Genomic DNA, 25012 nt, shown 5'->3' on the forward strand with positions numbered 1-25012 from the left:
TCTTCTTCCCCTAAGGAATTCATATATTCTAATAGTTTTGGAGTCAGCTGTTCTTCAAATTTTTTATAGTATTTGACCGTGAACCCGTCTGGTCCTGGACTTTTTCCTACGGGAGTTTCCTTTAATGCCAGTTTTACCTCTTCTTGCGTAATATTTTTTTCCAATTCTTCTAGTTGGTCTATTTTTATTTTTGGTAAATTTGCTTTTTTCAGATATTCTTGTATCCTCTTTGTTCTTGTATTCGCTTCTTTCCAACTTTCCTGTCCTTTTATTGCATATAGGGAGCTGAAGTATTTTTGAAATGTTATCGCTATATCTGTAGTTTTATTTACCACTTCTCCTTTTTCATTTTTGATCTTCTCAATATAATTCAAAGACTTCTTTTTTTTTACCAAATTTGCTAGGTATTTTCCTGGTTTGTTACCCCATTTGTATTTTTCTTGTACTACTCTTTTGTACTCCTTCCTTTCTTCTTGTTCCATCCAGTCTTTTAATTGCTCTCTCTTTTGAGATAATAGGCCGAAGATTTTGTTGTTTACTTGATTTTTGTGTTTTCGTTCCAATTCATAAATTTCTTTAATTATTTGTTGCATGTTTGTTTTCCTTTCCTGTTTTTTTCTTGCCCCTATGGCTATTAATTTGCCCCTAATAACAGATTTATGCGCCTCCCATATAGTTGCTTTCGATACCTCTGGTGTATCGTTTTCCTCAAAATATCTTTTAATTTCTTCTATGATACTTTTTTCGGTCTCGCTGTCTTCTAATAAAGTTTCGTTGATTCTCCATGGACCCCTTTCAAAGACTTCTCCTTTTATTTTCATTCTCAACGTTACTGGGCTGTGATCTGAGGCGGTTATTATACCTATTTTTGTTTCTTCTATTTCTTCCAAGTTTCTATGTTCGACCGTGATGTAATCCAATCTGGAGTAACTTTTGTGTACTGTTGAGTAGAATGTGTAGTCCTTTGTGCTGGGGTGCTGAATTCTCCAAGGATCTATTAGTTGCTGTTCATATAGTGTTCTTTTTAATTTCTTTAGTTGTTTTACCTCTTTGTCCCTTACTATTGAGGTGCTGTCCATTTTGTTATCCATGCTGAAGTTGAAGTCTCCGGCTAGTATTAATTTTCCTTGTTTGAATTCCATTAGTATTTTAATGATATCTATCAAATATTTCTTAGGGTTCTTATTAGGACAATAGACATTAGCCAATGTATATTTTACCCCTTGTATAGTTCCTGTAATAAAAAGATATCGACCCTCCGGATCTATTTTCCTTTGATCTATTAGAAAACGTACATTTTTCCCTAAACCGATGGCTACTCCTTTGGCCCTTCTTATTGGCGAGTCTCCTTGATACCATGTTGGTATGTTTCTTGAATAAATTTTGGTATTTGAGTTTTGGGTTATATGCGTCTCCTGTAGGAAAATTATTTCTGCTTTACTTTTTTCTAGTTCTCGGAGAATGATGTTTCTCTTCCCTGGGGAATTTAGTCCTCGGACATTATAGGAGATTATTTTTATGCTGTTTACGTTTTCCATTCTTGTGCCTTTTCTTCCCCGCCCGTCCTCCGGCCCTCCCCCCCCACCCGGTCCTCTTAGAAGGCCGGGTGGAGGGGGACACCCCGCGGACGCACGGGGTCTCCTCATCTCTTGTCTCAAAATAGGTGCGCCTATGTAACCACTCATGTGGATCAGACCTTTCCCTCCCCTCCCTCCTTCCCTCCCTTTTCCCTCCTCCCACCCTCCCCCTCCCTTTTTTCTGATATGGGTTTTTTACCCCCATATTCTCTAGAGCTGAGAGCATTTTACTTTGTTTTGTGGGGCACACCCTGCCCCCTCTGCTCTATTTATTGTGAGGCGGAGCTCTGTGAGACACCCTATTCCCCCCTCGCCTAAGCACTAATAGGGCGACCCCCTGTCCACTCCGTGAGTCCCTGTCTTCCTCTCCCTGCATTTTTGTTGTGTTTTACCAATCCTTTCACTTTCCTTTTTTCCCATCCCATCAACCCCAGCCCCCCCCCCCCCTTTCCACTCTAAGGCCCCTTGCACTAATGTGTGGTATTTTCTCAGTTATTAATTTCCTCGAGATTCCACATCTTGATGTCTGTTCCTTGAATTTAATTGCCATTGCAGGTCATCTCCTGCCGTTATTCGCTCCTGTCTATTTGCATATTATTCCAGTTCTGGGGAGGGGATTTCTAGTTTATTGCAAAAGTCCGGGATCTCCTCCACATATCTTAGCCTCGCACTTATTCCGTTTTTCCTTGCTATTAGACATGCTGGAAAACCCCAGTTGTATTGAATTTCTTGCTCCCGGAGGATTCCTAATAGTGGTTTTAATGTCCGTCGTCTTTTCAACGTTTCTTGAGACAAATCTTGAAATATTTGTAATTTACCTTCCGCAAACTCTATTTGTGTTTTCCTCTTTAGGTTTATCCAGATCTGTTTTTTTTCTTCCCATTTTTCGAAGCGTACTATTACATCTCTAGGTGTTTCCCTTGAGAACCTTTGAGGTTTTTTTACTCGAAAGACACTTTCTATTCCTATTATGTTGGTTGCATCCTTTCCCAAGATTTGGTTGAAGAGATTGTTCATTTTTTCTATTAGGTTTTCTGCTTGTTCTGTTTCCGGTAACCCGCGTATTCTCAAGTTTTTCTTTTTATCTCTATTTTCTTGCTCTTCTATTTTATATGATTGTTCCTGTTGTTCCCGTTTTAGTTTCTTTATTTCCTCTTCCAGTTCCTTTATGTTTTTTTGATGTAGGTCTACTTTGATCTCTACTTCTTCCACTCTGTTTAACATATATCCCATGTCTTTATGGAGTGTTGATATCTCTGCTTTTAGGGAATTCTCTAGTGCCGCGAACATTTTTTCCATATCCTGTTTTGTTGGCAACTGTGGCCCTTGTTGTCCTTCCTCCTTTCCTCTGTCTTCCTCTCCCATTTCTGGCTCCATTCTGGGTTCTGAGAGGTGGCTGGTTTCTGTTTGTACTTTATACTGGCCTTTTTTATCCTTGTTGTCCTTCTCTTTTGTATCTATTTGTCTGCCCTTTGAACCCACTTGTTTCTCTCCTTCTCCGATTCCTTGCTGTATATACCTGTTCATAGGGCCTGGACTTGGGCCTAGGCTGGTCCTAGGTGATTTCGGTATTGCTCCCGCACTTCTTGTTGTTTTCCCCTTCATGTTTGTTTCTATGGCTGGATTTATAAGATCTTCGAAGCTGCCTTCCAGAATACCCCTTGATTGGGGTCTCTTAATGATGAAAAAATCTCCCAGCCTTCTTAAATTGACTTATTTTTACTAATATTTCTTTTGTTCCGTTCTCATACCCACCATCCTCCCCACAATCCAATAATAGAGATAATTAATGAGATATGAGTAGTCTCCGTTTCCCAGAAGTTATGTTACTACCTTAAGTACATTAAGCATTCCTTGGTGCTGTTCAATTGTTTAAACCATAGTATTAAGTCCCCATGCACACGGACATCTCTACAGCTGCTTTTCTAAGCCCTTTCTGCAGCTCAAAAAGGCCTGTCTATGTTAGTCTATGGCTTCATGCCCACCTAGGCGTCTCTGAGCTGCAAGTGGCATAGGCGTTCCTAAGCTAAAAAAAAAAAAAAAACCCAGGCCCAATGGGTTCTGAGAGACGTTTTTCAGCTGCAAAAACGCCCCAACGCTAAAAAACGCTCAAAAACGCCCAAAAACATCATTCTCCAACGTCCTCCAGCGTTTTTGATCCATTGAAGAAAAAAAAAAAAAAAAACGCTCAAGAACGCTATTGCAAAAACGCTGCAAAAAGCTGAAAAAAGTTTAAAAAAGTCGCTGCAAAGACACCGGCGTCTTCACAGCGCTTTTCTAACAGCCCGTGTGCATGAGGGCCCAGGTGCTCAGCAAAATAATTCAAATGTTTTAGCGATATAATGCAATCTAATTCAAGTATTCAGCAAGATGATTTATATATTCAGCAGTATAGTTCCAGTATGAGCTTATATGTTCCACATTTTTGTTACTATGAAATTTCTTCTTATTCTATAGTTTGTACTATCAAGCCTATAGTTAGTACCATTTGCAAAAAAAAAAACAACAAAAAAAAAATCACAAGAAAGGGAGATACTGCAGCAGCAGCAAGCAGGTGGGGGCTGGGAGACAACTCTTCCGTTGGCTTGTCTCTCTTTCACCTTCTCCTTCTCTTCTCCCCTGTTCCCCCCCCCCTGTTTTTATTATTTTTCTTAGCTCACTTGATTCTACTTTTTCAGCTCTTTCGCCTTCGTTTACTTTCATTTACTTTCGCTTTTCATTCCATTTTATTTCAATGTGTTCTTTCCCTTTCCCTTTCTTTTGTTCTATTACTTTTCCTTTGCTTGTTCACTTCAAGACAATTGCAATAGAAAAAAGCCAAAAGAGGAACTGTCATAACTGTAACCAACATTTTCAGAAGTCTCACTGTTTTCACTGGAACAGGTGTCCCATGTGAAGGTTTCCTCTCCCCACCTGTTCCTGTGCAAACTGCTGCAAGACTCAGATACATAGAAATCCATTAGGCCTGGAGTGACCGTAACTGTAACTAACATTTTTAGAAGTCAAACTGTAATGGTATGTGTGTATAAATATTTCTATTGCTATTGCAGTACAAACATATCATTACTGTTGTAAAAATCTCATGAAGAACCTCATTATGGGAAGTTGTGACTGTAATAGTCCTACACCACCACCTCCACCTCAATATAGTCCTTTTCCTTAGACAAGTTATTACCAAAACACCCAGTGGTTTACGTTTAGGCTTGGATGCATTTTCAGACTGATGGTCCTACATTGTGTAATCAACCTGTTTAAACATTTCCAGAGTAATTCTCCCTGGACCACCAATTTGCTGACAGCAGTCCTTCCAACATTGAAGTTGAAAGTTTGTTCTTAAGACCAGTTTTCAATACCTTGACAGAGGAAAACATGCATTCTACCCCAGCAGCCACAGGGGAAAGGGAAAGCATAGTTTTTGCAAATTAACCAGATGTGGGAATCTAGGTACCTTCTGATTGTCTTGAAGGATACAGCTTTGTCCTACCATGTGCCAAAAAATCCTATGTGTGTGTCTGACTCTGGGGAATATGTGTGAAATCTGTAACTTGGTATTCAATAAATTGTGTCAAAATCAGATGGGGGAACAATCTGGAAAATAGCTAGTTCAATAATGTCCTCTGAATTTGCAGTAGACCCGTATAGCAAGGTCCCAGGCCTCCTTAGACCTGATTAGAACCTCCAGGGCCAAAGACAGCTGACATCCTTCTGTATGTAGTGGGTTGTGAGGCATGGTGGGTGCAGAGTAGTTACGTTATTGGGCGCCAGACACTTCTTGAATGCAAAATAAAGTTTTTATTTCTCTTTACAATTGTAACGAGCCCCTGCTCGCTCGGTTCCACTCTCCCGACACTCCTCTGCGGCTATAGAAACAGATTGCAGATCGCAACATCTGATGGTTCGTTCATCCGATGCTCCGGGACTAGAACTACAGCTATGTGCCGTTCTAATCCAGTTGTGTAGCTCAGAACAAACACCAGGCAGGCTATATGTAAGTTCAACCAGGAATCTCTTTTATTGAAAGGAATACAGGCTTTTATACAGTAAAAGAGGAGGTGTATACCTCCTGCTCATATTACTCTGAACATACACCTGTGACCAGAAACCTAATTAACATGGGCTAATTAACTAATCCCTTCAGACATGACCTTTAGGCCAGACTGGCTGTCTTGTAGCTCAGAAACCCAAATCAACATTATCACAAATCAACACCAAACTCTTGTTCACACAATAGCAGAGTTAATTAACACAAACAACAATGGGGATCGAATGACTCTTAGATCCCATACTAGACTTATTTACAATACACATTCTAGCAGGCAACAAACAGGTGGCTGGGATTGACATCAGCATCTCCTAACAGTATTTGTCCCAGCATTATAAATCAGCCACTATTTCTAATATGGCAAATCCAGGGTCCCCAGAGTCAGTGTGTCCTGGGGGACCAGAACTTGAATCCACAGTAATACCACCTCAAGGGTCCCCAGGCATACAGCTCACAAAGAGCACCATTCCCCCAAATGCCAGGGCCCACGATCGATCTGCAAGAGGCTAGCATTCAGTCCCCTCCAAAAGTCTCTCCTGGCTAGGTCTGTCACAACAATCTTTTTTTTTTTTTGGGGGGGGGGGTTAGGGCCAGGACACCCTTAGGTAGTTGCAAGATTGATTGGCAGACTCAGAGACTTCAGTAGGACAGCAATGCAGGGAAAGGCCCCAGCAAGACGCCACATCTGCATGTACAGGAATGCTGTCTCCTATGGCAACCGTTCCAAACACAAGGCTTAACAGTTACTTCACTTTCACTACAATCTCTCCTTGTTCTTCAATACACTGAGCTCCCGGTCTCTCGCTAGACCCGCTGATTCACGGTCAATGAATCCCTTGAGCTCCTTCAATGTTCACGTGGTATCTTCCTCAAGCATCACCCCCCGCTTCTCTGCTGGGTCCCTAGCTTGACACAGAAGGCTGCTCTGCAAGCATCTCCTCTGCTGGTTGGGACCCTGGCGTGATTCCCACTTAAGTTTCCCGATTCTTCACCTTCCCCGGATGGTAAGAATACTGCCCGGTACTTGCTTCAGTTACTTACTGTGGTCCCTGGTAATAAGGCGAATAGTCCCTTACTGGCGGCAGCTTCCCTTCTACCTCCGACCATGATAGGTTCCCTGGCCGACAGAACCGTCACTTTTGGTAGGACTGCAAGCCGAAGTCCCAACCCTGCGCTGCTCTCTTGCTCCTGGATAGGCCCTCAGACAGCCTAGCAGACCAGCCAATTCAACACACGTCCACCCAGACAGCCGTCCGGGTGGCACAGATCACCTGACTGCAGACGAATATATAGGCTCGCTCCCAGCAGGCCAAGGGTTTCAAGAAAACCCCTGCCCATTGGCTAAGATACCCCATATACCCACAACCTGACCTTGTGTTCCCCTTTTTGTATCTAGTACCCGTCCCACCTAGTGGTAGAAGAGAAAAGTGCTACAAGGCCAAACTTAGAAATCAATAGATCTCTAGCAATCAACTAGGATAACTAATCCTGGCAAGTAAATTAGTGAGGAGCAACTCTGCCTAAACTCCAGGGTGCTACATCCTCCCCCTGCCCACAAAACTACATCTCGAAGTTTGCATAAAAATTATTTTCTTTTAAAGCCCTCATGCCTGAGAGCGAGTGTCCTGGCAAAAACTGGGATGGGTAGGGAAACAGGGAAGGGTTAACAATATAGAATTATTATAAACATGTGTGGCGTACCACATGAATAAAGATGGGTATCAAATAGTCCTATAAAAAACTATGAGGATTCATATGACAAAGTATCAAAATATCTATATACAATTTTAACCGCTTGCCGCCTGTCATATGATGGCCAGGTGGCGCAGCTCTTGTTCTGGGCGGGCGTCATATGACGTCAGTCCATTCAAACAGGGCATGCGCGCGATCGTGTGAGCGCAGCCCTGTACCTTCGGAGGCGGCGTGTCACAAAGACACCGCTCACCACCGAGGGGGGTGAACAGCCATTGGGCATGGCTGTCTACCACATGATCGGCCGTGATGAATTTACGGCTGATCGTAGATGGCACCACCCCACTTTGTACGGCGCATGCGCACGTGCATGTCGGCGGCGTGTTCCCGGGAACACCGCTCGTCGCTGACACTGGTAAACAGCCATTGGCCGGCGGCTGTTTACCACGTGATCGGCTGTGATCCTTTCACTGCCAATCACTAAATGTAAACATAGAGCGGTAACGAGATGTTACCGGGTTCTCCTCACACAACGATCGTGTGTGAGAAGGAGATTGTAAGTGGTATCGAAATGTTACCGCAGTGTACACCAACCACACTGATTGCCCCCCCAATAAAGAGGACCTGTCACCACCCATCAAATACCTGTCACAGTTCATCTGAGTACCCGAGCAACTGTCACAGTTCATCTGAGTATCCAAGTACCTGTCACAGTCCATCTGGATTCCTGTCAGTCTATATGAGTACCCGAGTACCTGTCAAAGTTCATCTGAGTACCTGTCACAGTTCATATGAATACCTGTCACCGTTCATCTGAGTACCGAGTACATGTCACCGCCCTTCAGCGTACCAAAATACCAGTCACCAGCCCATCAGAGTCCCCGAGTACCTATCTGATGGCCTGGTGACAGGTACTCTGATGGGCTACAGATAGGTACTTGGGGACTCTGATGGGCTGGTGACAGGTACTCTGATGGGCTACAGAGTACCTGAGTACCTGTCTGCAGCTCATCAAGTTACCCGAGTACCTATCTTCAGCCCATCAGAGTACCTATCTGCAGCCCATGCCTCATAGAATATATGTTGGGGTGTTTGCTTTCCAAAATTGGGTCATTTTGTGGGTAATTCCACTGTCCTTGGTGCTCAAGGACCTTCAAAAGTGTGATGGGTAGGAATGAAATGAGATGTGTAATTTATGCTCTTAGAACGCCTGAAGGTACTACTTCAATGTTGGGCCTCTGTATGTGGCCAGGCTGTGTAAAAGTCTCACACATGTGGTATCGCCATACTCTGGAAGAGTAGCAGAATGTATTTTGGGGTGTAATTTTTGCTATATACATGCTATGTGTTAGAAATCTCTTATAAATTGACAACTTTGTGTAAAAGAAAAAGCGTTTTCATTTTTTTTTACACATTTTCCAAAAACTTCTGGTAAAAAAATGAACCGTTCAAAAGACTCACTATGCTTCATAGATTATACGTTGGGGTGTTTGCTTTCCAAAATAGGGTCATTTTGTGGGCAATTCCATTGTCCTGGTGCTCCAGGGCCTTCAAAATTGTAATAGGTGGTTGAGAAATGAGATGTCATTTATGCTCATAGAATGCCTAAAGGTGCTACTTCACTGTTGGGCCTTTGTATGTTGCCAGGCTGTGTAAAAGTCTCACACGTGGTATCGCCATACTCGGGAAGAGTAGCAGAATGTATTTTGGGGTGTAATTTGTATGCATATGCTGTGTGTGATGCCGTGTACACACGAGCGGACTTTTCGACGGACTAGGTCCGACAGTCTTTCCAATGGACTTTGCAGCATAGGTCCACCAGACTTTCAAACGTACGGACTTGGACACACACGATCACTCCAAAAGTCAGCTGGTTTCAAACGTGGAGACGTACAGCACGTACGACGGGACTAGAAAAAGGAAGTTCAAGCCCCAGTACGCCACCCTTTGGGCTCCTTCTGCTAATCGCGTGTTTATCTAGTGTTAGTAGAAGTTTGGTTAGAGACGATTCGTGCTTCTCAGACTTCAGCTTATTTTGATCATTTTCTGCGGTTCAGTTTGTGATTGTGGGGTTTGTATCTGGTTTTCAGTGCGTGTTGGTCAGTTTGTAACCTGTATAGCAGGCCGCTCTGGTCCGCTCGTTCCTGTTCTTCACGTCGCTCTTCACAGGCCTTGCTGTTCTTCAGTGCGTTCGTTTAAGTTTGTTTGACCAGCCGACCGTTCTGAAGCCATGGTGCGTGGACATACTTGTTCTCGAGTTCGTGGTGTGTGGGGGCTTGGTGTTGGAGTTCATACTTTGACCCAAGCCCAGTCCATGAACAGGGCGAGGAGGAGTTCATGGACAAAAAATTGGCTGTGCCAGCATGACCAATTCTCGCACATGCCTTTGCTTCGTGAGATCCGTGAGAATTTTCCTGAGGATTTCAGGAATTATCTCAGGATGACGGACCCCGTGTTTCAACGTCTGCTGGCTTTGCTGACCCCTTACATCAGCAGGCAGGATACCTGCATGCGGCAAGCCATCACTGCGGAGCAGAGGATAGTTGCCACGTTGTGTTACTTGGCAACTGGGAGAAGCCTTCAGGACCTTAAGTTCTCGACCGGCATCTCCCCCCAGGCTCTGGGGATCATTATCCCAGAGACCTGTTCTGCCATTATTCAGGTCCTGCAGAAAGACTATATTAAGGTAAGTTTTATCCTTTAACATTACATTATATGTATTTAATGTTTGCTAATGTATTGTATTAATTTCATCATTACAGAATTACCATAATTGGAATATGCTGTGAATGTCCCCTTTATCTTCATGCATGTTTTTATTTTTTAAACTCCTTTTTTGTCCTACATGCATATTTGCCTTCACTAACCTCCCCAGCATGAAATCCTGGGCCTATATACACCTATAGCCTAGTCCCTTTAACCACTTGCCGACCGCCTCACGCATATATACGTGAGCAGGTCGGCACGGGCAGGCAAAATCACGTACCTGGTGCCCTGAGCGGTCGGCTCTTGTTCGCGGGCGATTAGGGGTCAGGGGGAGGCCATCCATTGATGGCCACCCCCTCCCGATCGCTCCCACGAATCAAATGCTTCCTCTCCCTCTGTAATGTAAACAGAGGGAGAGGAAGTGATGTCATCTCTCCTGGAGCCGGTCTTTTTGATCCGACGCCGAGGAGAGAAGACATCCAAGTAAGTGCACCAACACCACACGCTCAGTAGAACACGCCAGGCACACTTTTCACCCCCCTATCACCCCCCGATCACCCCCCTGTACCCACTATCACTCTGACACCAATAGCAGTGTTTTTTTTTTTTTGCATTGGTGTCAGTTTGTCAGTTATAAGTGTTAGGGCAGTTAGGTTAGCCCCCTTTAGGTCTAGGGTACCCCCCCTTAGGTCCAGGGTACCCCCTAACCCCCCCTAATAAAAGTTAACCCCTTGATTACCCCCCGTCACCAGTGTCGCTAAGCGATCGTTTTTCTGATCGCTGTATTAGTGACACAGGTGACGCTAGTTTAGGGAGGTAAGTATATAGGTTCGCTGTCAGTGTTTTATAGCGACAGGGACCCCCATATACTACCTGCTAAAGGTTTTAACCCCCTGATTGCCCCCTAGTTAACCCTTTCACCAGCGATCACCGTATAAGTGTTACGGGTGACGCTGGTTAGATAGTTTGTTTTTTGTAGTTTATTATAGTTTATTATAGTTTATTATAGTTTTAGGGCACCCGCCGTTTATTACCTTATAAAGGTTTAACCCCCTAATTGCCCGGCGGTGATAGAAGTTAAGTTTTTAGGATCAGATAAGGTCTGCGTCGCCCCAGGCAGCGTCAGGTTAGCGCCAGTACCGCTAAAACCCACGCACGCAGCATACACCTCCCTTAGTGCTATAGTATCTGAACGGATCGATATCTGATCCGATCAGATCTATACTCCCCAGCAGTTTAGGGTTCCCTGAAACGCAGTGTTAGCGGGATCAGCCCAGATACCTGCTAGCACCTGCGTTTTGCTCCTCGGCCCAGCCCACCCAAGTGCAGTATCGATCGATTACTGACACTTGCAAAACACTAAGCACACATAACTGCAGCGGTCGCAGAGTCAGGCCTGATCCCTGCGATCGCTAACAGTTTTTTGGTAGCGTTTTGAATCAGTCGCTGACAGTCGGGAGCTTTTTTGCCTGTGAGTCTCACTAGTGTACCCCTAAATTTAGAGGCCAAAATGGCAAATCGAAGGTACACTAGTGAAGAGGCCTACAGGATTCTGAGCATGACAGATAGTGAAGAGGAAGTCACTCATCTGTCAAGTTCAGGCTCAGAATACGATCCTGTAGAGGACAGCGGCTCCATGACAGATAGCTCTGACGACGGAGTTGTGGTCCCTGCTAAGGTCAGGCGTACCAGACCCCGAACTTATGCTGTCCTTGAAGTGCAAGAACCGCAGGGCTCTCGTATGGAGCAGAGAAGTACTAGTGCCGCTACTCCTTCTGGTGAACTGGCAAGCACCAGCGGCCTAGTACACCCTGGTCGTACATCCAGCACTGCAGTATCACGTGGTGACGTGGCGAGTCCCATAAGTGCAGTTCAAGCTGGCGAGGAGGCCCGTCGTGCCCATAATGCCCTTCCTGCTGCATTGGCCAATCCGAATTGGGTACCCACCACTTCTGCAGCACCCGTACTTCCCCCTTTCACTGGCCAACCCGGAATTCAGGTGGAAACAGTTGACTTTATGCCACTGGATTTTTATTCGCTGTTTTTCACCGAAGATCTCTATAGATCTATTGTGGACCAAAGCAATTTATACGCTGGTCAATACATCGCCACTATGCCCCAGTCCACCCTTGCCAGAGATTGGAGACCAATTACGGTCTCCGAATTTAAGATCTTTCTGGGCCTTTCCCTCCTCATGGGGTTGAATAAAAAGAGTGAGTTGCGGTCATATTGGTCCACTGACCCAATTTACCATTCACCCTTGTTCTCTGCTTCCATGGCCAGGGCACGATACGAGCAGATTTTGCGGTTCATGCACTTCAACGACAATGAACTCTGTCGTCCTCGTGGAGACCCTGAATACGATCGGCTCTACAAAATTCGGCCCCTCGTAAACCACTTCAACCAACGTTTTGCAGACTTGTTTACCCCCCATCAAGTTGTCTGCGTTGATGAGTCCCTGGTTAAATTTTCTGGCCGCTTGTCATTCAAACAGTACCTTCCCAGCAAGCGTGCCAGATACGGGGTCAAGATGTATAAGCTCTGTGACAGGGCCACAGGCTATACATGTAGATTTATGGTTTACGAGGGAAAAGATAGTCACGTAGAGCCGACAAACTGCCCTGACTACATAGGAAGCGCTGGCAAGATAGTGTGGGACTTGGTGTCACCCTTATTCGGAAAGGGGTACCACTTGTACGTGGACAATTATTATACGAGCGTGCCACTTTTTAGTCACTTGTTTGATCAGCAGATTGGAGCATGTGGCACCGTGCGACCTAATCGCCGGGGCTTTCCCCAGCGGCTTGTAGATTCCCGTCTTAGGCTGGGGGAGAGAGCCTGCTTGAAGTATAATAATTTGCTCGCTATGAAGTGGAGGGATAAGAAGAATGTTTTAGTTCTCACCTCCCTTCATGCAGACACGATGGTCCAAATTCCTACGGCGACTGGTGTTGTGGAGAAACCCCTCTGTGTCCACGAATATAACCTTAATATGGGAGGGGTGGACCTCAACGACCAGTTGTTGGCGCCGTACCTAATTGCCCGTAAGGCCAGACGCTGGTACAAAAAAGTGTCTGTTTATTTATTTCAATTGGCTTTGCTGAATGCTTATGTGCTATACAGAGCTTCAGGACAGACTGGATCCTTCCTTAAATTCCAGGAAGAGATCGTCAGAGCCCTTCTGTATCCAGACGGTGCTCCACCTCACCAACCCCAACCAAATGCAGTAAGCCGGCTGCATGAGAGGCATTTTCTTTATGCCCTCCCGAGTACCCCTACCCAACGAACCCCCCAAAAAAGATGTCGTGTCTGCAGCAAGCGCGGATTTAGGCGTGACACCCGGTATTGTTGTCCCCTCTGTCCTGGCAATCCTGGTCTTTGCATTGGTGAATGTTTTGAACGCTACCACACACTAGTGGAGTATTAGCGTAGGGTACAGCACTGCACAGACTAGGCACACTTCCACAGGGTCTCCCAAGATGCTGTCGCATTTTGAGAGACCCAAACCTGGTACCAGTTAAAAAAGTTAAAGTTACAAAAAAAAGTGTAAAAAAAACAAAAAAAAGTAAAAAAAAGAAAAAAACACAAAAAAAAATATAAAATAAAAAAACCAAAAATAGTTGTTGTTTTATTGTTCTCTCTCTATTGTTCTGCATTCTATACTGCAATGTTTTATTGTTATGTTTTTATCATGTTTGCTTTATAGGTATGCAATTTTTTTATACTTTGTTTTTTTTATTGTTAACCACCTTTGTGTTTTCAGGTACGCCATTCAGCTGCAGAGCGGATTTATTTATCTTGACAGCAACAGCGTTTGCTCCCACGATACATAAAGCCGCGACTCCAGCGCTGTCGGAGGTGATTTCACCACCACAGTTACATACTTCAGCATATATGCCGAAGCGTGGGGGCAGCAGTGGGTGGAGGAGCGATTTGCTCCTGCCTTTTGCGGGAGGATGCCCCCATGCTTCGGCATATATATTTTTTAGGTAGGCACAGGTTGCGTTAAATGTTTTATTTTTTACTATGTTTTTTTTGTATTTTGCTTTGCAGGTATGGTAAGTATTACTGTTATACTGTAATGTTACTTTGTTTTTTTGTTAACCATCATTTGCTTAGCAGGTACGCCATTCAGTTGCAGCACGGATTTATTTATCTTGACAGCAACAGCGTTTGCTCCCACGATATATAAAGCCGTGACTCCAGCGCTGTCGGAGGTGATTTCACCACCACAGTTACATACTTCAGCATATATGCCGAAGCGTGGGGGCAGCAGTGGGTGGAGGAGCGATTTGCTCCTGCCTTTTGCGGGAGGATGCCCCCATGCTTCGGCATATATATTTTTTAGGTAGGCACAGGTTGCGTTAAATGTTTTATTTTTTACTATGTTTTTTTTGTATTTTGCTTTGCAGGTATGGTAAGTATTACTGTTATACTGTAATGTTACTTTGTTTTTTTGTTAACCATCATTTGCTTAGCAGGTACGCCATTCAGTTGCAGCACGGATTTATTTATCTTGACAGCAACAGCGTTTGCTCCCACGATATATAAAGCCGTGACTCCAGCGCTGTCGGAGGTGATTTCACCACCACAGTTACATACTTCAGCATATATGCCGAAGCATGGGGGCAGCAGTGGGTGGAGGAGCGATTTGCTCCTGCCTTTTGCGGGAGGATGCCCCCATGCTTCGGCATATATATACGGTGCATGTATGCCCATCATTAGAAGTGGGTGGATGAAGGGAGGTATTCTAATGGTGGGCATACCCACCGATCAATATCTTTTTTTCGTTCAGCCCACAGGCTGCATGAAAAAAAAGTTTACAATGTATGCCCAACAAGGACCAGCAACGTACTGGTATGTTGCTGGACTTTGAGTGGTTATACCAGAATGATGCCTGCAGGTTTAGGTATCATCTTGGTATCATTCTTTTCAGCCAGTGGTCGGCTTTCTTGTAAAAGCAATCCTAGCGGCTAATTAGCCTCTAGACTGCTTTTACAAGCAGTGGGAGGGAATGCCCCCCCCCCCACACCGTCGTCCATGTTTTTCTCTGGCTCTCCTGTCCCAACAGGGAACTTGAGAATGCAGCCGGTGATTCAGCCAGCTGACCATAGAGCTGATCAGAGACCAGAATGGCTCCAAACATCTCTATGGCCTAAGAAACTGGAAGCTACAAGCATTTCATGACTTAGATTTCGCCGGATGTAAACAGCGCCATTGGGAAATTGGGAAAGCATTTTATCACACCGATCTTGGTGTGGTCAGATGCTTTGAGGGCAGAGGAGAGATCTAGGGTCTAATAGACCCCAATTTTTTCTAAAAAGAGTACCTGTCACTACCTATTGCTATCATGGGGGATATTTACATTCCCTGAGATAACAATAAAAATGATAAAAAAAAAATAAAAATGAAAGGAACAGTTTAAAAATAAGATAAAAAAGCAAAAAAAATAATTAAAAAAAAAAAAAAAAAAAAAGCACCCCTGCCCCCCCCCCTGCTCTCTCACAAAGGCGAACGCAAGCGTCGGTCTGGCGTCAAATGTAAACAGCAATTGCACCATGCATGTGAGGTATCACCGCGAAGGTCAGATCGAGGGCAGTAATTTTAGCAGTAGACCTCCTCTGTAAATCTAAAGTGGTAACCTGTAAAGGCTTTTAAAGGCTTTTAAAAATGTATTTAGTTTGTCGCCACTGCACGTTTGTGCGCAATTTTAAAGCATGTCATGTTTGGTATCCATGTACTCGGCCTAAGATCATCTTTTTTATTTCATCAAACATTTTGACAAAATAGTGTGTTTTAGTGTATTAAAATTTAAAAAAGTGTGTTTTTTCCCCAAAAAATGCGTTTGAAAAATCGCTGCGCAAATACTGTGTGAAAAAAAAAAATGAAACACCCACCATTTTAATCTGTAGGGCATTTGCTTTAAAGTAATTTTTTTGCAAAAAAAAATAATTTTTTCATGTAAACAATAAGTGTCAGAAAGGGCTTTGTCTTCAAGTGGTTAGAAGAGTGGTCGATGTGTGACATAAGCTTCTAAATGTTGTGCATAAAATGCCAGGACAGTTCAAAACCCCCCCAAATGACCCCATTTTGGAAAGTAGACACCCCAAGCTATTTGCTGAGAGGCATGTCGAGTCCATTGAATATTTTATATTGTGACACAAGTTGCGGGAAAAAGACACATTTTTTTTTTTTTTTTTTTTTGCACAAAGTTGTCACTAAATGATATATTGCTCAAACATGCCATGGGAATATGTGAAATTACACCCCAAAATACATTCTGTTGCTTCTCCTGAGTACGGGGATACCACATGTGTGAGACTTTTTGGGAGCCTAGCCGCGTACGGGACCCCGAAAACCAAGCCCCGCCTTCAGGCTTTCTAAGGGCGTAAATTTTTGATTTCACTCTTCACTGCCTATCACAGTTTCGGAGGCCATGGAATGCCCAGATGGCACAACCCCCCCCCAAATGACCCCATTTTGGAAAATAGACACCCAAAGCTATTTGCTGAGAGGTATAGTGAGTATTTTGCAGACCTCACTTTTTGTCACAAAGTTTTGAAAATTGAAAAAAGAAAAAAAAAATACGTTTTTCTTGCCTTTCTTCATTTTCAAAAACAAATGAGAGCTGCAAAACACTCACCATGCCTCTCAGCAAATAGCTTGGGGTGTCTACTTTCCAAAATGGGGTCATTTGGGGGGGTTTTGTGCCATCTTGGCATTTTATGGCCTTCAAAAGTGTGATAGGTAGTGAGGAGTAAAATCAAAAATGTATGCCCTTAGAAATCCTGAAGGCGGTGCTTGGTTTTCGGGGCCCCGTACGCGGCTAGGCTCCCAAAAAGTCCCACACATGTGGTATCCCCGTACTCAGGAGAAGCAGCAGAATATATTTTGGGGTGTAATTCCACATATGCCCATGGCATGTTTGAACAATATATCATTTAGTGACAACTTTGTGCAAAAAAAAAATAAAAAAAAAAAAAAATTGTCACTTTCCCGCAACTTGTGTCAAAATATAAAATATTCCATGGACTCAACATGCCTCTCAGCAAATAGCTTGGGGTGTCTACTTTCCAAAATGGGGTCAATTGGGGGGGGTTTGTGCCATCTGGGCATTTTATGGCCTTCAAAAATGTGATAGGTAGTGGGGAGTGAAATTACAACTTTACACCCTTAGAAATCCTGAAGGCGGTGCTGGGTTTTCGGGGCCCAGTACGCAGCTAGGCTCCCAAAAAGTCCCACACATGTGGTATCCCCGTACTCAGGAGAATCAGCAGAATGTATTTTGGGGTGCAATTCCACATATGCCCATGGCCTGTGTGAGCAATATATCATTTAGTGACAACTTTGTGCAAAAAAAAAAAAAAAAATTCTCACATTCCCGCAACTTGTGTCAAAAAATAAAATATTCCATGGACTCAACATGCCTCTCAGCAAATAGCTTGGGGTGTCTACTTTCCAAAATGGGGTCATTTGGGGGGGTTTTGTGCCATCTTAGCATTTTATGGCCTTCAAAACTGTGATAGGTAGTGAGAAGTGAAATCAAAAATGTATGCCCTTAGAAATCCTGAAGGCGGTGCTTGGTTTTCGGGGCCCCGTACGCGGCTAGGCTCCCAAAAAGTCCCACACATGTGGTATCCCCGTACTCAGGAGAAGCAGCAGAATATATTTTGGGGTGCAATTCCACATATGCCCATGGCATGTTTGAGCAATATATCATTTAGTGACAACTTTGTGCAAAAAAAAAAAAAAAAAAAAATTGTCACTTTCCAGCAACTTGTGTCAAAATATAAAATATTCCATGGACTCAACATGCCTCTCAGCAAATAGCTTGGGGTGTCTACTTTCCAAAATGGGGTCATTTGGGGGGGTTTTGTGCCATCTTGGCATTTTATGGCCTTCAAAACTCTGATAGGTAGTGAGGAGTGAAATGAAAAATTTATGCCCTTAGAAATCCTAAAGGCGGTGATTGGTTTTCGGGGCCCCGTACGCGGCTAGGCTCCCAAAAAGTCCCACACATGTGGTATCCCCATACTCAGGAGAAGCAGCTAAATGTATTTTGGGGTACAATTCCACATATGCCCATGGCCTGTGTGAGCAATATATCATTTAGTGACCACTTTGTGCAAAAAAAAAAAAAAAATTGTCACATTCCCACAACTTGTGTCAAAAAATAAAATATTCCGTGGACTCAACATACCTCTCAGCAAATAGCTTGGGGTGTCTACTTTCCAAAATGGGGTCATTTGGGGGTGTTTTGTGCCATCTTGGCATTTTATGGCCTTCAAAACTGATAGGTAGTGAGGAGTGTAATCAAAAATCTATGCCCTTAGAAATCCTGAAGGCAGTGCTTGGTTTTCGGGGCCCCATACGCGGCTAGGCTCCCAAAAAGTCCCACACATGTGGTATCTCCGTACTCAGGAGAAGCAGCTGAATGTATTTTGGGGTGCAATTCCACATATGCCCATGGCCTGTGTGAGCAATATATCATTTAGTGACAACTTTTTGTAAATTTTTTTTTTTTTTTGTCATTATTCAATCACCTGGGACAAAAAAAATAAATATTCAATGGGTTCAACATGCCTCTCAGCAATTTCCTTGGGGTGTCTACTTTCCAAAATGGGGTCATTTGGGGGGGTTTTGTACTGCCCTGCCATTTTAGCACCTCAAGAAATGACATAGGCAGTCATAAACTAAAAGCTGTGTAAATTCCAGAAAATGTACCCTAGTTTGTAGGCGCTATAACTTTTGCGCAAACCAATAAATATACGCTTATTGACTTTTTTTTTACCAAAGACATGTGGCCGAATACATTTTGGCCTAAATGTATGACTAAAATTGAGTTTATTGGATTTTTTTTATAACAAAAAGTAGAAAATATCATTTTTTTTTCAAAATTTTCGGTCTTTTTCCGTTTATAGCGCAAAAAATAAAAATGGCAGAGGTGATCAAATACCATCAAAAGAAAGCTCTATTTGTGGGAAGAAAAGGACGCAAATTTCGTTTGGGTACAGCATTGCATGACCGCGCAATTAGCAGTTAAAGCGACGCAGTGCCAAATTGTAAAAAGTGCTCTGGTCAGGAAGGGGGTAAATCCTTCCGGGGCTGAAGTGGTTAACAATGTATATTGTCAGCTCCATTGTACTGCTTTCCCTGAACCACCCCCTCAAATGTCTCCAAATGTAATGTGTGGTCTTAAACTAATTTTGAACCCTCCCCCACCCCCCCCATACAATTTGATCAATGGGTCATCAGAGGGGGTGAGGAATCTTATAAGTGGGCCTTATATTTTAGATTTTATTAAATACTACTTCTAAAAAATGTTATACTGCTGTTGTGCAAGAATGTTTTTGTGTAATCTGCTTGCAAAGTTATGTTTAAAAGTACTTATATTTTTTTTTCTTGTTTGACTACACAGTTTCCTTCCACGCCACAGGAATGGCAGACTGTGGCCTCCCAGTTCGCTGACCGTTGGGACTTTCCCAACTGTGTTGGGGCGAACAATGGGAAGCATGTTCGCATTGTGCCACCACCCTATTCGGGGTCTTTCTACTTCAATTACAAGGGGTTTAATAGTGTAGTATTGATGGCGGTGGTATCGGCACAATATGATTTTGTGGTCGTGGGGAAGAACGTCCGGATGTCGGATGGAGGAGTCTTGGCCCAGACAGAGTTCTGTCAGCGTTTCCAGACTGGTGGCCTGGGATTGCCACCTGATGCCGAGAACGTTGAGGGACTCCCCTCTGTATTCATCGCAGATGAAGCCTTCGATCTGGGCGAGCACCTGATAAGGCAGTTTCCCCAAAGGACCCTCACCCCGGAGAGGAGGGTTTTTAACTACAGGCTGGCCAGAGCAAGAAGAGTTGCGGAGAATGCCTTCGGGATTATGGCCAGCCAGTTCCATTTGTTTCTCTCAGCCATCAATATGGCGGACTATAAAATCAATCATCTAATCATCTGTTGTTGCGTACTCCATAATTTTTTACGAAAACATTCTCAATTATATATCCCTTCAGTTGGGCCTGAGGCCAGACGTAGTGCAGAATCTGTACTCGCAGGCCTGGATACTGGCCGTACTGGCTTGGCCCCCCAAATCGCCCGTCAAGTGCGGGACAGATATGTAAATTATTTTAATGGTAGGGGGGCCATTGCAATGCCAGAACATATTTAACCTTTCAAATCATGAAAAAATCTTTTTTATGATAAAATCTCGAGTTTTTATTCTTGTTTGCTTTTCTTTTTGGCTGTCTCCTAGGTTCTCCTAGTGCACTTGTAGTGCCAAGTGCATTTCCCTTTAGTAAATAAGGCCCTTTGTCACTGTAAACACAAAATGAATTCCAAAACTGGTTGAGTATTGAAAGAAGAAGCCACACACATTGTTGTCGTTTAAAATTTTTACTGTGCGCACATTCAGACGTGCGTTTTTTTTAAAACGTCATTCAATGTTTGTTTTTGTTTTATATTTTTTACTCCATATAAAATGTATTTTTTATTTTATTTTATTTTTTGGGGGGGAACTATATTTTTTATATTTTTTTTTTTTTTTAATTTGTATTTTAAAACGTTTTTTTTTCACAAAAAAACATACCCAAAGTTCAACATGTAAAAGTTGCAGGTGATGTCACCCATGTAAAAGCCAAATTTTGAAGATGCACACAAATTGGGAGTCCAAATGGGTAATGTAAACATGTGCTATCTCCCATCATGGGGGATCAATGGGCGTGTTTTGTGGGTGCAATCCCTTCCTCTCACCTACTAGCATTAGGAGGAAGGGGTTGCAAACACAAAATGCGTACATTGAGATCCCCTGATGGCAGATAGTACATGTTGACACACCGTGTGCATCTTCAAAATTTGGCTTTTAAAATGTTACAACTATAAAAACATAACAATGTTCTCATTTAAAAAGGAAATGAAGAACATGATTGATGTTTTAGGGAAAAAGGGATTAGATTCTCCCCAAAACATCGATCATGTTCTTCATTTCCTGTTGCATGCTGTCCAGCCAATTTCTCATGCTGTTTAGGTGATTGCGCATTTCATCAGTGTGGCCATTCCAGACCATTATCTGCCCAATTAGTCTTTGTACGCTGTCTGTGGAAAATGGGTCAGTCGCTTGGCCTTCCGCAACCAAAACATCACCTAAAATTTTAGAAAAAATATGTATTTAGAAATATGCAGGCATAAATAGATTACCTTAAGCTGGGGTGTCAGACACCCACCTGGTGGGGTGCAGATCTCACCCACTTCCTCCACCTCTCCTTCCTCCAGATCCTCGGGTGGGCTTGGCCTAATTACCCACTCAGGCTGGTGAGGTGGGGGGGTCCTGGGATCCTCTGACTGTTTGTCTTTTCTCCCCTATGAGAATAAAACAAAAGGTATACTTAGCACACTGATATTTGAGTCCAGAAATAGGAATATGAAACATTGCTTTGAAGTGGTGTACAATTGTCAGTGAAAAGATCCATTTTGAAAACCTGATTCAAATTCCCTTTTAACCAAACTGCAATACTTACCTTTTTTGGCCAAGTTTCACAGATGGAGACACCAAGTATTCCCTGGAGCCCCTGTGTGGATTAACCTAAAAAAATGTTCTCTGGTGTCCCACAGTGCTCCTGAGTCCAGATGTGTAAACAGCTGCTGTGTCCTGTCCTTACATTACACTGAATCATTATTTCAAAGCATTCTAGTTTCAAACACATCTACACAACAATATCCTAAACTTCTTTTAATAAGACAAATTATCAAAACCAAAATGTAGGTAGAACCCTGTATTATCGTATTTCTTGGCAAATGAATGACATTTAGTTAGAAACATATGTATTTTGAAACGAACAATATTTACGAATGATCGAATACAGTACAACAGTATAAATGAAAAGCATATGGATCAGCATGCAACATGCAGGTACATGTAAAAAAGACTGGGGGTTATTTACAAAAGGCAAATTCATTTCGCAATACAAGTGCAAACTACAAGTGCAAAGTGCACTTGAAATTGCACTGCAAGTGCACTTGTTGGAAGTGCAGTTGCTGTAAATCTGAGGGGAAGATCTGAAATCAGGGGAAGCTCTACTGATTTTATCATCCAATCATGTGCAAGCTAAAATGCTGTTTTTTTTTAGTTTCCTTGCATGTGCCCCTCGGATCCACAGCGACTGCATTTTTAATTTTTTTTTGGAGTTTCAAGTTACCACATTATTATTATCTTGTAATTTTTCTGAACCTTAATGAGGTTGGTGTCCCTTGTTAATTTGACATAGGGGGGTTATTTACAAAAGGCAACTTCATTTAGCACTGCAAGTGCAAAGTGCACTTGAAATTGCACTGAAAGAGCACTTGTACTTGCTTCTAGCACAAGTGCTCTTTCAGTGCAATTTCAATTGCACATTGCACTTGTGGTGCTAAATGAAGTTGCCTTTTGTAAATAACCCCCCTATGTCAAATTAACAAGGGACACCAACCTCATTAAGGTTCATAAAAATTACAAGATAATAATGTTGTGGTAACTTGAATCTCCAAAAAAAATTAAAATGGAAATCACCAGAATTTTTTTTTTATTTTTTTTTTACAAAATTGGAAAATATATATTGTTGAAATATAAAATTATAAAAGATGAGTACAAAAAAGAATTGAAAACATACTTTATGGAGATCTGGCTTTTAAAAACTAGAATATTAGTCATGACATGAGGATAAATAATGAAGAAAGAAGTTGGTGAGAATTCTGTGTGAATATAAGCAGCAAACAACTTCATTTTTCTAGCATTATCAAGAAGAAAAGAATGCACTGTATTAAAAGATCACAGAATTAGCAGCATGAGGAATGTGCTAGTTTCAATACGAAGGCTAGTTTTACCAGACCAAGCACTTCCGTCTTGTACTTGCTTCAGAGCATGTCATTTTTGGTCCGTCGGACTAGCACACAGACAAACAGTTTGCACACTAGAAAGCCGAGTCTGTTGGACAGATTTGAAACATGTTTCATTTCTTGGTCTGTCGAACTTTTGGGGGAAAAAAAAAGTCCGCTGGATCCCACACACGATTGAATTGTCCGGACCAAGTCTGCCGGAAAGTACGCTCGTGTGTACGCGGCATGAGAAATAACCTGATATGACAATTTTGTAGAAAAAAAAAAATCTTCATTTTGCAAAAAATTGTGGGAAAAAATTACAAATTAAAAAAACTCACCATGCCACTTAATACCTTGGAATGTCTACTTTCTAAAATGTGGTCATTTGGGGGGGTATTTGTACTTTCCTGACTTGTTAGTGTCTCAAGAAATGAGATACACCTGATGTACTGAAGGCCTGATCAGATGTGATCAAGTTTTAGTGATTGGCACCATGGTTTGTAGACTCTCTAACTTTCACAAAGACCAAATAATATACACTAATTTGGGTTATTGTTACCAAAGCTATGTAGCAGTATAAATTTTGGCCAAAATTTATGAAGAAAAATTACTAATTTGCTAAATTTTATGACCGAAACAAAGGCATTTTTTTCACAAAAATTTAAGTTTTTTTTTTTTATTATTTATAGCACAAAAAATAAAAAACCCACTAGTGATTAAATGCCACCAAAAGAAAGCTCTATTTGTATGAAAAAAAAGGACACAAATTTCATATGGGTACTGTTTTGCTTGACTAATTGTCATTCAAAGTGTGAGAGCGCTGAAAATTGGTCTGGGCAGGAAGGGGGTGTAAGTGCCTTGTATTGAGGTGGTTAAAGGCAGGCCTAAGCAATAACCTTGATTCCTCACTATTTATATAAAACATATGTACAATGATAATGAAAATAGGTTAGTGTTGACGGCAGGTTAGATCCCTGTACTTCCTTGGCCAAGGAAGATGAACCGACACAGCAACACCTGAAAGAGAGAATCAACAGCAATGCAAATGCATATTATCCTAAAAGTAACATGGTACAGTATATACATACGTGATTAAGCAAGTTTTAATTGTCCTCAGCCGAAGACAGCATACAGCATGGCAGTGTAAATACACCCTATAGAATATTGTATTGTTTACGTTTATTGGAAGCAGGTTCCATTCTCCCTTGAGAATACCACCTTCTTTCCATTGATCAACTTACATTTAGCACATAATGTGAATAAAGTTCACTCAGGTCGGCATGGCTCATGCCACCTGGTGACCACACTAGATTATTACTGCATTATTCACATGCATAGTGAGAATTGACCCTTCTATTATAGCCTAATCTAACTGACTGAACACTTAAAGTCCAAAACAGTTTCCAGTCCATCGATTTCCCTCTGGGTGGAAGATATTTCCCAGCAGTTCCCTTCTTCTCCAGGGACAAAAAGGCACAGCTGCATTTCAGGCAACAAGCAGCCAGGCCTTAGTGAAAGGTCCCCTTGCAAAGACATCCTCAGTCTGTCCCCATGACAGCCAGAGACAAAAGATTTTCTTCTTAGGAGCAGCAACCTGCTGAAGATCACAGGTCGCCCTTCAGGGTAGATCACCCCGACAACTTCAAACTTTAGCCAACATGGGTTCAGGTGGGCACTCCATGTATTTGCCGGCAGCATTCAGTCCTGCATAGTCTGGGCAGAACAGCTCTCCTGGAATATTCTCCACTAGCAACACTTTAAATGTTTGTGTGAATTGGCTGTCAGCATAGCGTCCTTGACATCACACAACACATTTGTAATCCACAAGGTAATGATACCATTTCAGGGATGTTTCACCAGTAATACCCAGGATCGGGCAGAATTACTGTCTCTTCCTCCTTATTCACCGTGGTGACAAATCGCTTAAGACTCTTTTTATGTGGTCGTCGGATGACCATACCATCCAGGTTGATCTTCCTGCCGTAACCCCAAGTGTTCAATACTGACAGGTACTTTCCAGACATTTTAGGCGACAACTTTAGAAAGTCTATCTTGAGAGAGATCTGAAGGAACCCACGCACTGCTTCATCCACCCATTGCATTTCCTTTCCTGAGATCTCTTCCAAATGAGGGGGAATGTAGG

The sequence above is a fragment of the Aquarana catesbeiana genome, linkage group LG07 (genome assembly GCF_042186555.1).
Source record: "Aquarana catesbeiana isolate 2022-GZ linkage group LG07, ASM4218655v1, whole genome shotgun sequence".
Lineage (NCBI taxonomy): Eukaryota > Metazoa > Chordata > Amphibia > Anura > Ranidae > Aquarana > Aquarana catesbeiana.